We start from the raw sequence: 18,987 nt of genomic DNA on the forward strand, positions 1-18,987 counted from the left end.
GTCTGGACGAAACTGCTATCAAGAACGCAGAATTGATTTTTTCAGAGGTTTTTTTTTTAGCCGTAAGCGCCATTTCTCATTTCGAATTTCTTATAACTGCTGGCGGCTGCAGTGAAACCAACAAAGGGGCCTCACTCTGGAAGAGTTTCCTGCTCCGATAAACATGGCGCTTACGGCTAAAAAAACCTCAGAAAAAAATCAATTCTGCGTTCTTGATAGCAGTTTCGTCCAGACTGGACTCCAGCTTTTGCTTTTCTTATTTTTCTCTATCGTCCAAGCCCATAAAATCGAACAAGGCGGATTGCGTTTGGATTTCCGTCTTTCAGATGACTGAGATTGCCCCCCTTGAATCGATCGGTCTAGATGGCACTCCCCTCTCCAGCGTAAATAGCATGAATGACCTAGCCGAGGTTATCTTTCCTGGTAGAGTGAGTGCAACATGAAACAAACTCCGTTGATTTTTTTTCGACAGAAGCGATTTTTTTCTTCTCATATGGGTATGTCAGGTAACGACCGTGTCGCAGACGCAGTACATGCAAGGGAAACATCGATCTGCAGGCTTTTTTTTCCGCAAGATAAGAATCTTTGTATCAGCAAGGATTCTGAAGTAAGTTCCTGCTGTGTTCAGTTTCTATTAGTCACGAAGATGTTCTCACAAGTAGGCCTATGCATTACGACGGGATTTTGTTCTTGTCAAAAGCAACAGTATATACGGCTCTACAGTCCCTGATTGGGCTAACTTTTGTTAGACGCCTTTTTCTTTAAGGTAAACTTGACATTGGCATATTCACGCGTGCACGCGCTCGCAAACACACTTACACGCATACACACACGCACGCACGCAGCACACACACACACACACACACACACTGACACTGACACACACGCGCGCGCGCACAGACCCAGACACACACACATACATTACACACACACACACACACACACACACACACACACACTGACTACAAACACACTCACACACACACACACGGCACACACACACGTCTTACAACACAGACACGCTATTCAGATGCATCCTTTTGTTGTCTCCATTCTTGATAAGAATCAAGAATTAAAAAATCGATTGTCCCCAGTCAGCACTGCATGCTCTGAGACAGCTAGTTATTGCAGTGCCACCAATCAACGTGTGCATTGTACGTCGCTTTCTGTTCGCTTGTTCCACATTGTAATCACTGACTCGATCAGTATCTCAGCAGAGATTCTTGCCAGCTCGACTGTGTTCGACGTCTGATACCTGCGTTTTTGTGGCACAGCTCTACTAGAAGGTAAGTTTCAGTGCAGACTAAAGAGCCCTCTCTCTCTCTCTCTCTCTCTCTCTCTCTCTCTCTCTCTCTCTCTCTCTCTCTTGCATGTATTTTTTTTATGGATGTTTAGCAATACACTCACTCGTCAATTTTTCGTTTCTTCTTCTTCCTCTTCTTCTTTTTAATTTGAATGCGTCTTCTCTCTCTCTCTCTCTCTCTCTCTCTCTCTCTCTCTCTCTCTCTCTCTCTCTCTCTCTCGCCCCCCCCTCTTTCCCCCTCTCTCTCTTGTTCTGAGAGGTACATTAAAAAAAAAAAAGAGTCATGCATTAATTTTCTCAGCTTTTATTTTATGCTGTGTATTTCATCCACAATCCACGCGGGCACGCGAAAACACACACACACACTGACAAACACACTCACACGCGCACACACACACACACACACACACACACACACACACACACTGCGCGCGTTCTCTTTCTCTCCCCCTCTCTCTCTCTTTCTCTCTCTTTCTCAATATATTTCTCTCTCTCTCATTCACCCTTTCCTCCTCCTCCTCCTCCTCCTCCTCCTCCTTCTTATCATCATCATCTTCATCATCATCATCATCATCATCATCATCATCATCATCTCTATCACTATCATGACTTCCAACACCATCACATCGTCTTTTGCCGACGGCACAGCCACAGCATAATTATGCTCATAAACCTGTTGCCTGTTGCAAGAATTTACCGACAGACGTTTACTATCCTTGGCGGATTATGACATTATTCAGTTATTCTGCAGAAAAAACAAAATGCTGGAGAAAAACTGTCTTTTCTGCAGCATTTCTGCATAATGTCATCTTTCGCCGAAGCAGCGTTTTTTTCTACAGCAAAACATTTTACTGCAGTAAAATTTAAATCAAGAATGCTGCAGTAAAACGGTGCTGTTGTTTTACTGCAGAAAACCTGTTTTTATTTTTTCTGCAGCATTTTGTACTGGCTCTTGGTGGATTATGACTTTATTCAGTTATTCTGGAGAAAACCCGAAATGCTGGAGAAAAACCGTCTTTTCTGCAGCATTTCTGCATAATGTCATCTTTCGCGAGAGCAACGTTTTTTTTCTGCAGTAAAACAGTTTTACTGCAGTAAAATTTAAATCAAGAATGATGCAGTAAAATGGTGATGTTGTTTTACTGCATAAAAACTGTTTACACTTTTTCTTCGGCATTTTGGCATTATTCAGTTATTCTGCAGAAAAACAGAAATGCTGGAGAAAAACTGTCTTTTCTGCAGCATTTTTTTTTTCAACAATTTTATTCAAATAAATAACAACAATTAACAATATCTCATACAATGAATTAAATACAACTTATCGAGTACAACAAGCTAACTTTTTTTAACGTTTTGTTCTTCGAACACTCACACAAAAATGCTTCTTATCTGCAGGGACCTATATTAATATAGGTCTATGTTATCTGTAAATGCCTATTAAAAATACTTTCCAACGGTAAAAACGAATTTGTTTTTTTTATATATACTAACGCACATCTTTCCGATTAAGATAATGTGGTTCAATTTATACATAGTTGCCTTTTTCACCATTACAAAATGCATACCTAATAAAACATCACTAACTTTCAAAACAATCTTAATTTCTAAGGTACGAAAAATAAATTCTTCAATAAACTTCCAGAATTTGTATACTTCTGCAGCATTTCTGCATAATGTCATCTTTTGCCGAAGCAACGGGTTTTTCTGGAGCAAAACATTTTACTGCAGTAAAATTGAAATCAAGAATGCTGCAGTAAAACGGTGCTGTTGTTTTACTGCAGAAAACCTGTTTACACTTTTTCTGCAGAATTTTGTACTGGCTCATTATGTTGGAGCACGCAAGCCCCCTTCTGTCGAGAGATGGACTCATCCAGAATTACCAATAGTTACAAACTATTATACTATCCCAGGGGGCGACGAATACAAACGCTACTTTACAAGGTCGTTCGTTTTTCTCCAGAAAAACTGTGACAGACTATTCTGCAGTAAAACAACATCACCGTTTTACTGCAGCATTCTTGATATCAATTTTACTGCAGTAAAACTGTTTTACTGCAGAAAAAAAACCGTTGCTCTCGCGAAAGATGACATTATGCAGAAATGCTGCAGAAAAGACAGTTTTTCTCCAGCATTTCGGTTTTTCTCCAGAATAACTGAATAATGTCATAATCCGCCAAGAGCCAGTACAAAATGCCGCAGAAAAAGTGTAAACAGGTTTTCTGCAGTAAAACAACAGCACCGTTTTACTGCAGCATTCTTGATTTCAATTTTACTGCAGTAAAATGTTTTGCTCCAGAAAAACCCGTTGCTTCGGCGAAAGATGACATTATGCAGAAATGCTGCAAAAAAGACAGTTTTTCTCCAGCATTTCTGTTTTTCTGCAGAATAACTGAATAATGCCAAAATGCTGAAGAAAAAGTGTAAACAGTTTTTCTCCAGTAAAACAACATCTCCGTTTTACTGCATCATTCTTGATTTCAATTTTACTGCAGTAAAACTGTTTTACTGCAGAAAAAAACGTTCCTCTCGCGAAAGATGACATTATGCAGAAATGCTGCAGAAAAGAACGGTTTTTCTCCAGCATTTCTGTTTTTCTGCAGAATAACTGAATAAAGTCATCATCCGCCAAGGATAGTTTACGGCACCGGAGACTGCCTGACTACTGGTAATGATGCATACTGCAAGCAAACAATACGGCAGCAAAAAGGCCTAACACACTAATCAGGCCAATAAACGTATCCTTTTACGCACACAGGGTTATGATCAACAATTCATTTAGCGGTTGTCAACCCTGTGCTGTCCATGATTAGAAGAAGCGTTGTTACGACCCATTTTGTCGCATCGGCCCATTTTGAGAGAAACAGAGAGACAGCGAGAGAGAGAGAGAGAGACAGAGACAGAGACAGAGACAGAGAGAGAATGACAGAGAGAGACTGAGAGAGAATGACAGAGAGAGACTGAGAGAGAGAGAGAGAGAGAGAGAGAGAGAGAGAGAGAGAGAGAGAGAGAGAGAGAGAGAGAGAGAGAGAGAGAGAGAGAGAGAGAGAGAGAGAGAGAGAAACGAATAATTATACGTATGGATGGATGGATGGACGGATGGCAGACGGACAGAAGGACTCTGACAGATTGGCTGAAGGGCGGACTCTCTGACTGACTGACTAACGGACGGACAGAAGGATGGGAATGTTTGCTTACACCATGTCAGTCTATAAGCAACGGGCTTTTTCAGCAAGTACGACAAATTGGGGTATGGTGCCGATGCGATAAAATGGGGCATGAGGGTGGCCCATTTTGTCGTTACAGTTTGTCTAATGCGTCAAAATGGGCCGATGCGACAAAACAGTGCGGCGTAACAAAGCGTTCACTCCCAGTGATAACGTTTTCTTTGTCAAACACGACATGCACTGAGTCTCACAGAAGACGGCGCTTTAAATTGATTAAAGGCACAGTCCATCTTGTGTAAACAATTCGATTCACAAAAATACCTTGAAGATACCGAGAACAACAACAATAGTACATGTAACTGCTTTAATTTGAGGTCGCGTGTGGTCAAGCGTGGTCGCACAGTACTCGGTCAGATCGCGCTGACGGTGTGCACATGCGCGTTGCCTTGTACTTCCGCCGGATCAGTTACCGCGAGATTTTGTAGCTGTAACTTTGTTCTCCGGACGAACCTTTGCGATCTTTTTTATTTGACCAAACTGACAGTGTTTCTCTTCTTATGTGATTTTGTATACATATTGGTCACATAAACTTAGCCTGCATGTATAGCGGTTTTCACGGGTACGGCCGCGGGCACAGCCACACAGACAGACCGTGAGACACATACGACAGACAGATAGACAGACAGGCACACACACACACACACACACACACACACACACACACACACGCACATGCATACACCTCTAGCTCTCTCTCTCTCTCTCTCTCTCTCTCTCTCTCTCTCTCAGTTCTCTCTCTGCCGCTTACTCTTTTACCCTCGTTATACAAAGAATTGTCATTTTCATTCTCACTCTCTCTCTCTCTCTTTCACACGCTGTTAGGAATCGGCCCGGCAATGCTTATTATTTTGTTCTGCGGTGATTTATTTCTTTTGTTCTGTTCTATTACAGAGTTCTACGTTTGTTAGAAATGCCATATCTGGCTGAAGCTGCAGCGACACTCTGCAATACGTAGACGTTTGTAACAGCACCAAGCGTCACTCTGTGCCACACGTTCTCAAATGAAACACGGTAATTTGCCATCTTAACACAGTGGTAAACTTGAGCCTTGAACGATCGCGTAAGAAGCAAGGTTTTCTTTCTGTCTGGATTGTGATGACTCAGTCAGTCCCAATGGACAGCACACGAGGAACAAAGCCATACCCAAACACGGACCCGCATCCATACTGGGTGCACACCTTACTTAGAACACTCTACGCATTGACCATTGTTGCAGGCTACATCGTAACATCAACGCCCCAAAACCGCGGAGTATGACTGCCTAAACTGACGGGGGGAAACACATAGAATCCCACTCATACAAACAAAAACAACAACAACCACAGCCACAACAACAACGACGAAGACAACAACAACGACGACAACAACAACAACAAGAACACGAGTGCACGTGGGAGCTGCATCCCGGGAGCAGAGGGAAAAAAAGAAGCATCACTACAAGACATCCCCATTGGAATACAATGGATGAAGTCATTGTCACGAAGATCAACTGACACCTTTCTTGATCTTATTTGCCATGAATTATTAGGCCTTCTTTACCAAATACACCACCACGCAGTTTATCTACGTTGTGACGTGCAGAAACAATCATCAACAATAGACCTATATTAGGTCCCTGTCAACAGTAAACAGAGACCAAAACCAAACAAGACAAGACAGCGGACATTCTGGACTTCCCCTTCATTGTTGATTACAGAACGGTCTGCAACGGTCAGTTACTGAAGTGCCAAATACATGTAGTTATTTGGTGTGTTCGTACAATTCCTCTCCAGCTTCGATCTCTCCCGAGTTATTGGTTCTTCACTCTGTGCATCTTCAGGAACTCTTCCGCCACAGCTAGACACTGAACAATCGATCAGTTAAGTGTTATTGTCTCTTCACTCTCTTCACACCGGCTGTGCGGTCATCTTCAGGACCTCTTCTCTCATACTCAGCAACAATCCGCAATAGCTAGTTACTGAAGAATCAATCAGTTAGCTATTCTGCTTCTGCAGTACATCGGGTCATCTACCACCTCTCCCGTGTAATTCAGTCACTCTTCGCCCTCTTCACGCTGTGCTTGGCTGGCGTCATCTTTAGAAACTCTTCTCCCATACTCAGCAACAATCCGCAACAGCTATTTACTAAAGGGTTAACCAGTTAAGTGGTCTATACAGTGCCTCGGGTCATCCATCTTCACAGTTACTAGCATGGCTCGCATCATCCTCATCAGGCACTCTCTCCAGTAGTAAAGTTTCTATTTGTGTCCCCAGAATAAGTTTCTATTTGGGACATCACACGGTGAACTATATAGTGTGTCAGAAATGTAAAAACCAAACAAACAAGAAAGATTACTTTATTGAACGCTATATCATCATAGACAAAACAAAGCATCCACTAGTACGTCGACATTTGCAATTGACGGACATACGCATAAAAATGGCAACTGCGCGTGAGAAAAAGAAATAAAATATAAATACATCCGAAAAAATAAAACCTACTGCACTCACGTTAAACCCACGTTAAAAACCACTTACACAGCTGAGAGACAACAACCGGGCAAAAAGGACTTAGTTCTGGCGCTGAATTAGAGGAGTGTTAAAGACTACGGAGTGTCCGAGCCAGCAGCAGCACTGATGGGTTGTTCCACAAGCTGCAGTATGTACATGGCCACGATGCGAGCCGCCGAGAATGACCTGGAACTACCAGACCCAGGCGAGATGTCCTACAATCCACGACGGTTGTTGTCCGATCTTATAGAGGTGAGCCTTCTTGATTATTTTCCTTGCGTCTTCATTTACGTGTATATGTTAGGCGCGTTTGATCGATCTGCGCGATCGCGCGATCGCGCTGCGCGTTTGGTGGATCAATCAAACGCGCACATATCGATCGATGTGTGCGCATTTGATCGATGCAAAGAATAGGCTACAAAGAATACAAGAATCGTTAAAACGCGCAGCTCTTATACTTGCGCATTTGGACAATCTGTCACAAAGTAAGTCCCTACCACACACACACATCGCACGCCGGAAGTGAAAAGTTTTAAATACAGGAATGTTCCGAAATATACCCCAACAACGTTTTTGATTTGTTTGTTGTCAGGCCTCTCAATCTTTCAAACAGTCTCTCTCTCTCTCTCTCTCTCTCTCTCTCTCTCTCTCTCTCTCTCTCTCTCTCTCTCTCTCTCTCTCTCTCTCTCTCTCTCTCTCTCTCTCTCTCTCTCTCTCTCTCTCTTATGATCTTATTCTTATATTACTATTATTGCGTGTGTCTGCGTTTCATCATAAAAAGTTTGTTCCTATGTATTCCCATTTCGATTATAACCATTTTGCTTAGATCAGGACTAGCTGGAAGAAAGGCCCTACGGACCTAATGCTATCTTTCCTGTAATAAAGTTCTATGTTTTAATGTTTCTCTCTCTCTCTCTCTCTTAGTCTCTCAGTCTCTCTCTCTCTCTCTCTCTCTCTCTCTCTCTCTCTCTCTCTCTCTCTCTGTCTCTCTCTTAGTCTCTCTCTCTCTCTATCGCTCTCTCTTCTCTCTCTCTGTCTCTCTCTGTCTTAGTCTCTCTCTCTCTCTCTCTCTCTCTCTCTCTCTCTCTCTCTCTCTCACACACACTTTCTCTCTCTCTTTCAGTCTCTTTTAGTCTCTCAGTCTCTCCCCCCAATCCCTCCTTCCTCATCTTTGTCCATCCCTCTGACATCTCATGAAAACAGCTGAACTTTTAAATCATTTGCTATTAAAGGTGATTTGTGAGACGGATCGTCCAAATGCGCAAGTATATGAGAGCTGCGCGTTTTAACGATTCTTGTATTCTTTGTATTGATCAAATGCGCACACATCGATCGATGTGTGCGCGTTTGATCGATCCACCAAACGCGCAGCGCGATCGCGCGATCGCGCAGATCGATCAAACGCGCCTAACATATATATTGGTACATGGACTGAGTTTGATAACACACAGTGGTACCTGCGATGAAAGGACACCTTTGGGATCGGCCAACAGTGTCCCTACATTGCAGGTGGCCTCTCATGACACATACAGACCATAAGTCAACAAGAAAGACGGTGTTTTTTCATGTGTCCTGTCATCGGAGAGGCCTCACTGTATTTAAATTAAATTAGTCTTCGACTTTACTTTGATCAATCTTATCCTGCCATATATGCTAAGTTTAAAACAAGTCGCGTAAGGCGAAAATACAACATTTAGTCAAGCTGTCGAACTCACAGAATGAAACTGCACTGCACTGCAATTTTTCAGCAAGACCGTACACTCGTAGCATCGTCAGTCCACCGCTCGTGGCAAAGGCAGTGAAATTGACAAGAAGAGCGGGGTAGTAGTTGCGCTGAGAAGGACTAGCACGCTTTTCTGTACCTCTCTTCGTTTTAACTTTCTGAGCGTGTTTTTAATCCAAACATATCATATCTATATGTTTTTGGAATCAGGATTCGACAAGGAATAAGATGAAAGTGTTTTTAAATTGATTTCGAAAATTTAATTTTGATCATAATTTTTATATTTCTAATTTTCAGAGCTTGTTTTTAATCCGAATATAACATATTTATATGTTTTTGGAATTAGGAAATGATGAAGAATAAGATGAACGTAAATTTGGATCGTTTTATAATTTGTTTTTATTTTTTTTACAATTTTCAGATTTTTAATGACCAAAGTCATTTATTAATTTTTAAGCCACCAAGCTGAAATGCAATACCGAACACCGGCCTTTGTCGAAGATTGCTTGGCCAAAATTTCAATCAATTTGATTGAAAAATGAGGATGTGACAGTGCCGCCTCAACTTTTACAAAAAGCCGGATATGACGTCATGAAAGACATTTATCGAAAAAATGAAAAAATTGTCCGGGGATATCATTCCCAGGAACTCTCATGTAAAATTTCATAAAGATCGGTCCAGTAGTTTAGTCTAAATCGCTCTACACACACACACGCACAGACAGACACACACACACACACACACACACACACACACACACACTGCACACACACACACACACATACACCACGACCCTCGTCTCGATTCCCCCTCTATGTTAAAACATTTAGTCAAAACTTGACTAAATGTAAAAAGAGTTTGTGAGCACTTGTTATATATAACCTATTGACTTGTTGTGCTCCTTCAAAAGTATGTTGCTGTGTTATAAACTGTGTGAATAGGAATAAAATGTTGTTAGTTTAATGCGATTGTTTGTGAAATAAATCGTTCACATCTTATCGGCGAGAGTGTTTGCATGCAGTGAGGTAATAATATTTCCAAACTGCCATGCGAAGTTAACGAAAGACTATGTGATCACTTCTTGTTTTGCTCCTTTATGAGTAGGCCTATTTTGCTGTGTCGTCAATTGTGTGAATAGGAATACACACTGTAACATGTTTTTAGGTTAATGTGATTGTATTTGAACAGAGATCTGAAGCGAGTCTCTGATTTGAGATTTGAATGAATCGTTTACATCTTAAATGCGAGAGTGTTTGCATGCAGTGAGGTAATCATATTTTTTATATTTAGTCAAGTTTTGTTAAACCTTAATATTAATTCAATACTCTTTTTAAACCTTAGCAAATGTGACAAATGTATTAAAGTGATGATGTTGTAATGTTGTAGCGTTGTGATTGTTCACGGTTTAATGCACCACCGCCATGCAGGTACAGGCCGCCATTTTGGTACCCGCCTCAGATGGCCCTGATGAACACTGTGACGATCCCCCCGGTTACAGTCTCGAGGCAACAGCGTCGACTGCTGCCGCTACAACGGCTACGACAACGACCACCCGCATGGGTCTGATGGTGAGCTTAGGCCAAGGAGGAAATGCATTAAACTCTTCTTCGCCTCTCACTAACGTGGACACGTGATTGAAATACGTGACAGTTTGCCTTGACTGAAGCTTCTCTAATCCTTACACTGAGACATCTAAATCCTATGTGGGACAATAACTGTTGATGCACTAACTTGATGTAGAACAATTTGATTCAGGGTCATTGCTGGCAGGATGCATGTTCACCAGGCAGTGGACATGTGATAAACTCGATCCATGTGTACACGTGGTGAATGAAAATTCACGTGACATTGTGATGTCAAGGCCAATACTCACAATAACAGAGGCTGTGGTACCGTGTGGAACCGGCGTGAGCAGTCTATCTGTCATAATCTGATTCGGAGTTCACGTTCAGCATTCGATCTCGAAAATTCTTCGAATTTTTTTTTCGATCTCACACTCAGTATTTCATTTTAAAGATCAATCAATTTGATCTCGTGCTCTCAGTATTTGATCTCACACACTCAGTTTTTACTTGTTGTACTGTTTTATTACAAGGCCAGTATTGAATATCGAACAGTCAGTATTTTAGCCAGAAGAATGGCTCTACTGAAATGCGTAGACGGGATTATCGGGGAACAAGAGGACATTAAGGGGTGAGGGTGGAAGAAGAAAGCATTTTCAAAGACCGGAAAGTATTCAGAATCTTTGGAGCTTTTGTGCGAGAGAAAGAGAAGGGGGAGGGGGGGGGGGGGCGGGGGGCGCGGAGCGGATAGGGTGTGTGTGTGTGTGTGTGTGTGTGTGTGTGTGTGAAAGTATACCCAGTTTTGCAACAACCAAACAATTCTCCATTCTGGCAAAATACAGTGCCAATGACATTTAACTGAACCAGAACTGTTATAAGAACAGTGAATTACGCTGAAAATATAATTCAGTTCATGGGGTCTTCCCGTAGCATCACCGGATCGGTTGCCAGTCTATTGTCTTTTCATGTCTTTCTTTTTTAACACAAATGTTGGTCATTTGAATAATACAGCTTTGGTTCTTCGGTGTTATTCATAGGTCCCCGAGTTTCGTTTGTTGTTGTTTTTGGCTCACGTAAGTGTAGCCTATGCGATGCTAACTTTTGTCTGTCTGTGCGTGTGTATGTGTGTCATAGAAACTTTAAACATTTGACTGAACACCGAAATACTAATTTTACCTGGTTATTATCCAAGCAACAGCTTCAAAGTATTGAAGTAATGATCAGCATTTCTTCGGCACGTATGTAGTTAAAGTGTGTATCCAAAGAAAACGGATGGTGGGGGGTTGGGGGGGGGGGGGGGGGGTAAAAACGGGTGACTGGTTTGTGTCGTGTCAGTGTGGTATGTAGACCAGGTCAGGGGTCAAGGTTAAGTCAGATCGCGTGAAGGATTGTGGTATAGATACAGTTCTCACCCAGCTGCAGTTCGCCGATTCGGGGAAGAAGATTTCACATTGTTCGGTTTCGTAGCCCCAGAAAAAGAGTGAACGAGTTTGTGTTAGATCTACTGTTTGTCGATTTCTTACGGGAGCCTTGAAGGCTTCGCCTCTTGTTGTTGTTGTTGTTGTTTCTCTCTCGACTCAATACTACGGATACCTTTGAGTTGGGAAAACGCAAGAACCGTGCTTCGACGTTTCATCAGTCAAGCATCATCACTAGTTGAAAGTTAAATGCTTCTACCCTCATGCCTTTTTGACTCACATGCGAAGCAAAAGTGAGTCTCTTATGTACTCACCCGAGTCGTCCGTCCGGCCGTCCGGAAAACTTTAACCGTTGGATATTTCTTGGACACTATTCAGTCTATCAGTACCAAATTTGGCAAGATGGTGTATGATGACAAGGCCCCAAAAAACATACATAGCATCTTGACCTTGCTTCAAGGTCAAGGTCGCAGGGGCCATAAATGTTGTCTAAAAAACAGGTATTTTTCACATTTTTCCCATTTTCTCTGAAGTTTTTGAGATTGAATACCTCACCTATATATGATATATAGGGCAAAGTAAGCCCCATCTTTTGATACCAGTTTGGTTTACCTTGCTTCAAGGTCAAGGTCACAGGAGCTCTTCAAAGTTGGATTGCATACATATTTTGAAGTGACCTTGACCCTGAACTATGGAAGATAACTGTTTCAAACTTAAAAATTATGTGGGGCACATGCTATGCTTTCATCATGAGACACATTTGGTCACATATGATCAAGGTCAAGGTCACTTTGACCCTTATGAAATGTGACCAAAATAAGGTAGTGAACCACTAAAAGTGACCATATCTCATGGTAGAAAGGGCCAATAAGCACCATTGTACTTCCTATGTCTTGAATTAACAGCTTTGTGTTGCATGACCTTGGATGACCTTGGGTCAAGGTCACATGTATTTTGGTAGGAAAAATGTGTAAAGCAGTTCTTAGTGTATGATGTCATTGCTAGGTTTAGTTATTTGACCTTGACCCTGAAGGTCAAGGTCATGTAAAGGTCAAGGTCAAGCATGTGAGTCGTATGGGCTTTGCCCTTCTTGTTTTCACTTGCTGCACCTTTCATTATGGCTTTGGAGACAATAGGCTGCATAGAAGGTATAGGAGAAATGTATTACATCTCGATTGAAAAGTGTGGAACTGTCAGTAAAACACACACACACGCACGCACACACACACACACACACACACACACACACACACACACACACACACACACACACACACACACACACACACACATACTTGTTGCCGCGTTGTAAACTTTTTAACTTTCGATTTTATCTTTGGTTTACAGTTTCGTCAAGTCAATATAATTATGTATATTCTGAGTGTATAGTGCGTGTTATAAGCAGTGAACAGAGACATTCTTGCTTTGTGTTTTGACTACTGACTGTCTGTCAGTCATAACCATGATTGAGAGGAAAAACAATGAGGCCTAAAAAAAAAATAGGTGTGGTTACGGTAACCCGACCTACCCTATTTTTAGGGGCCGATCCTATAACTTTTTATTACATTTGTCAAAAAAAACCAAAAAACAAAAAAACGAGTGCAAAAAACGCAATGAAAGCGAAAGCGCCCGTGTCGCACACTTATTTCCCTGTCAAGTAGGTTTAATTTGTACACATTAGAAAAAAAAGTTTAAAAAAAACGAAAGTGATTGCCTACCTACCTACCCTATTTTTTTTGGCGATGTTACCGTAACCACACCTATTTTTTTTTTTGGCCTGAACAATGTGAACTTGTCACTATTTTGTCAGCAGTCGTTTGAGCTGTTCAGTCAGCAAAGCTCACTTTCCTGGCAGAAAAAGTTGCGTTTTTCTGCGCTTTGTTTTTTTGCCTCAATGACATCAAGTGACATTCATATAGAAACCTAAAAAAAATAACATATAATTATTCCTTCTTCACTAATAAACCAAAGCCGGTGATAAAGTTAAAGAACCAAGTACATATTACGTCATAAAATGCGTCTAGGAGAATCTGTTTCAGTAGGGTCATGAAGGATTAGAATCATTGTTTCTTACTGGGTCGGAACATTTTTAATTTCAGCAAGTGCCGAGTGGCTGAAACCAAACACGCAGATATGGAAGAATCTATGTAGCCTATATCCATCGTACAGAAAGTTACTTACACATACAATTCTCTTGCAGTGGTATACCAGAATTCTTTCTGGCGAAATCCGAAAAACTTGAGTCCTCGGATTAAGAAACGCTCTATATAAAGTGTATGGGTTTAGCGAAAGGTCAGTTGACAAAGACCGATGACTTAGCTGGTATGTCTGCAATTCGTGTGATTATCATTGACGTCAGTCGTTCATTGTGATTCTGACCGCCAAGGCTATTGTGAAACACCGTAATCAAGTTGTCGCCTTCAGTGCTGTGAACTCATGACGGGTGAGTTCAAGCGGTGTCTTCATTTGACTGAATATCAATCAATACAGTGAAACCTGCCTTGGCAATGACCACCCAAAATGATTCTCTACTAATGACTTTCGTTTCTGTATAATTCACCTTTTTGTAGCGACCACCTGCCTATAACGACCACTTTCGGTTGGTCCCTTGGGAGGTCGTTACTTGACAGGTTCGGTGTACTTTCTCTCCCGTGGAGATCATCGTGTAAATCACCGTCCAGGCTTTTCACATGTGATAACATCACCCTTCCATCGAACAATGCCACAGAAAATACAGCCTAGCTGTATGGATATTTTCTTCTGAATTAATCTTGTTACCCAGTGACACATCTCAATGTTCATAAAAAACAAACAACCAGAAAGTTTCTACTCACCACAGAAAGCAGCAATGCTGTTTATTTTTGGAATTTATCCTACAAACGTGAGAGAGACCTCCCATGACATCAATCAATCAATCAATATGAGGCTTATATCGTGGGTATTCCGTGGGTACAGTTCTAAGCGCAGGGATTAATTTTTTAATTTTTTAAAATTTTTATTTTATGCAATTTATATCGCGCACATATTCAAGGCGCAGGGATTTATTTAGAAAGGGATAATACTTGACATAACTAAACCATCCACTCACACGTTGTCAAACTAGTCTGGCAGCCACCTAATTTTCTACTGCTCATGGTGAAAAAGTCACGTAGAAAAGAGTGGCTGGAAGTTAAAAGATGTAATGTTGTGTTCTTCTTCTTCTTCTGCGTTCGTGGGCTGAAACTCCCACGTACACTCGTGTTTTTGCACGAGTGGAATTTTACGTGTATGACCGTTTTTACCCCGCCATTTAGGCAGCCATACGCCGCTTTCGGAGGAAGCATGCTGGGTATTTTCGTGTTTCTATAACCCACCGAACTCTGACATGGATTACAGGATCTTTTACGTGCGCACTTGGTCTTGTGCTTGCGTGTACACACAAAGGGGGATAAGCCACTAGCAGGTCTGCACATAAGTTGACCTGGGAGATCAGAAAAATCTCCACACTTAACCCACCAGGCGGCCGCGGCCGGGATTCGAACCCTCGACCTTTCGATTAGGAGGCCGACGTCTTACCACCCCGCCACAACACCCGTCAATGTTGTGTTCAAATGTGGGTGTTCCAAACTTTTTATCTGTCCTTTATTTATTTATTTTTTTCACTTGAAGATATTGTGTCTATCTGTTACTTATTGAACTTTTTGTAAAGAACTATGTGTATAATTATGTCGACCTTTATTTTTATTCGCTCATACCAATAATCAGACCTCTCTCGTGTCTCTCTCTTTCTCTCTCTGTCTGTCTGTCTCTCTTTGTCTCTCTCTCTCGTCCTTTCTAAAAACAACCTTTTAATATGAAAACTGTTGGTCTATTGTATTGAAACCAATATTCAACCAAAGATTGATGATAAAGCTGATTTTTGCCAATTTACCTGTGTGCCTGCAAACTAATTGTGCATGTCAGTATAATTATTGCCTTGCTTTTACATTTATTCAATTTTGACGGAATGTATTCCAGAGAATCGAGATAGATGTAAGGGTGTGTGGGTGTATGTGTGGGTGCATGGAGAGCAATTCCCCTGTGACAGATGCATGCCTAACATGTGAATACTTCTAGTTCCAGATGATAACCCCATAAGTTTTATTTAATCTTTTAAAAAAATGGCTTAAATGACATCTTATCCGACTCTTACAAAAATAGAGGCAGCACTGTGGCGACCTCATTGTTTACTTGAATTCCGTGGCATTGACATTTTGGTCAAGCATTTCCTTTAACCTGGTCCAGATTGCATTTTAGCTAGGAAAGCTAAAAAATTAATTGACTAATTTGTTGATTAAAATTCTACATGAAACTGACATAGCAATAACAGATTTAGAAATCTTAAACGAATTGAGGCAGAGCGTTGTTTAGAGAACAAATAACCAAAGGGAAGTAAGCGCTCTATATGCATTCGACATGTGTAATGGAGTAAGCGAGAGTTATACAGAACCTTTCTCCAAGCACCTGAGAGAATAACAAGCATTGAAATGAACAAGCGACTTGCATTGTATTCCTTTCCTCAATTCAAAACTATATATGCTGTGTTTGAATTAAAAATACACTCAGAAAGAGAAAACTCATTTCATGCAAGTTAGGTTCACTGGTGGAGACAGTTACCAATGTAACCGAGTGCCGTAACACCACAATCACCTTTGGAGGCGAAGTCCAATCAAACAGGATTGAGAATTTTAGAGCTTAATTCTAAGCCCTATAAAAACTGTTATGCATTCGCAAAGGAATCCATGAACATACAGAGAGACAAAAGCCGCCAGACCCCATCACAAACAGAACTCTACAATCCACAGGTGTTGCCTACTTCAAAGGCGAACAACTCTGCAGAGTCTGCTGTGAAGGGCGACGGTAGTCTCCCTGTCACACCAAGACTACCAAGTCAGTGCTTTCTTGTCCAAAGGATTTCACTTTCAACCAGCCCAAGACTTACACGTCTTGGTGGTATATGATCCTTTGTATTGAGTTTCAATCTTTTTGGCGAACAGGTTGACAAAATGTGTTAATAATACTTTACACCACTTATTGATTCCTGTTATGTTGTTAATCTATTGTGTTAATATGTTGTCAAATCTATGAAATATGAACTACAGCTGTACATGTATAAGTATTTGATGTTTTTTTTTTAGATGTGATATAGATGTACGCATACATAAGCGCATGTGTGTGTGTGTGTGTGTGTGTGTGTGTGTGTGTGTGTGTGTGTACTTGACTGACAACCAAGACTTTGGTTGACCATTATTCTCTTTGAATACAAAAATACTTATGAGTCATTAACTTTTGGGCATTCTGTTTATTTCGACTTTCAGCATCAAGTTGTAAGTTAACTTCAAATTATACCCAAACAAGGATAACAAGGAAACAAAAGAAACACGTGATAGATAGAAAAACACAAAGAATGTTATCAAACATAAGCCACACAACAGAGGAACAATCACAACAATGATTTATCTAACTGATAAGTTCATGGAACTTGATGGCAGGGACAATGATTGCATATTATTCACGTTGCATATTTTTGCATATTCAAACGCAGTAATTCACTAGTAAGCATTTCGAGCAATTTTTTTAGCAAGAAATCTTGACATCTACTGCTTTAAACTAGTCAACGTCTTATACATCTACTGCTTCCACCCAGTCAATGTCTTAAAAATACATGTATGTGGTTTTCATTACAACTTAGAGGCTGTTCTTATGTCACATATTATAGAGATTGTCCACAGCTACGAATATGATCAAATCCTTGCACAGACTTTAAACATCTTCCGTCCCACAAATGGGGAAAGCCCTTCAACTTGGAATGTGGTAGCATTAACGGTGATGTAAACAAAGCCAGACCTGTGCACACTCAAAACGCTCATCAGTAGTAAACAAACCAAATTTCAGTAGTTTTTAAAATGTTTCAGTAGTAAGCTGTAACAACAGTTCAAGACATAATTCTGCTCACAAAGCACACAAACTGGATTTTACGATCTCCAGGTTGTCTTGAGAATAACTGGACTTCCAGCACTGTTGTGCCGTTTTCTTCTTCTTTGGTGACAGAGCTGGTGTCTCCTCTTCACTATCTTTTGTTTGTTTGTTTGTTTGCTTAACACCCAGTCCACCAGAAGGGTTATATCAGGGCGGTGCTGCTTTGACATTTAACGTGCGCCACACACAAGACAGAAGTCTCACACAGTCACATTATTCTGACACCGGACCAACCAGTCCTAGCACTAAACCCATAATGCCAGACGGAGCAGCCACTAGATTGCCAATTTTAAAGTCTTAGGTATGACCCGGCCGGGGTTCGAACCCACGACCTCCCGCTCACTGGGCGGACGCCTTACCACTAGGCCATTGTGATGCGGTCTCTTCACTATCTGAATCTCGCACTCTTTTGTTCTTTTTCATGTTTCACTTTAATCACAATTAAGTTGCCACGCAGACGCTGGACGCACTAAGTCTAAGAACAAAGACTCAATGCTGAGAACACGCGCGCTTCCGGTAAATCGGAAAACGTCTTTTCAGCGTAACGGCCAACTAATTGGTCAAAACATTTTAAAACAGAAATTTTTTTTAAGTAAAACATCGGAATTTCGGAATTTTAATTACAAATCCGTAGCACCGTATTCTGCATATAAAAATCGGAGAAATTACAGAGAAACCGTAGATGTGCACAGGTCTGCAAAGCTGATATTTAGTTATGGAATCATTTCACTCTGCAAATTCTAGTCACATTTCAGGTGCACTAGTGCTTGTGTTAACCAAAAAGTCTGTTCTTTTACTGTTTAAAGCTTCAAATAGCAGAAAAACTGTCAAGTGAGGGGAGACTGTTCATGACAACTGATCAAACATGTGTTGATAACTTGTTACGAAGAAGTGATTTAAGATAAATCTGCAACAGACACAATTAAAAATTGCAAACAATAATATCACAATAATGCGTGCAATGTTATCTGAGGTAACATGGCCAACTCGTACATTTACAACTGTGATAGACAAGTATGTAACTACATATGTCCCTGAGCGTTTGCTTGCTTAAACATATGAAGCAAGTTGCATTGAGACCTTTGTTTTGGTGATTCTTAAAAATGGATGTGCAGGCATAGTAGCTGCTGCCTTTGACATTTCCACAGAAGTTTTCAGCCACATATTTTTTTCTCCTGTTAACTTTAGATGTCAAAAAGTATACCTCAGATGGAATCACATATCACAAATAGCAAATGACCATCACAAATTATCTGCATGCAAACACATTT

Source organism: Littorina saxatilis, linkage group LG2, assembly GCF_037325665.1.
Source record: "Littorina saxatilis isolate snail1 linkage group LG2, US_GU_Lsax_2.0, whole genome shotgun sequence".
Lineage (NCBI taxonomy): Eukaryota > Metazoa > Mollusca > Gastropoda > Littorinimorpha > Littorinidae > Littorina > Littorina saxatilis.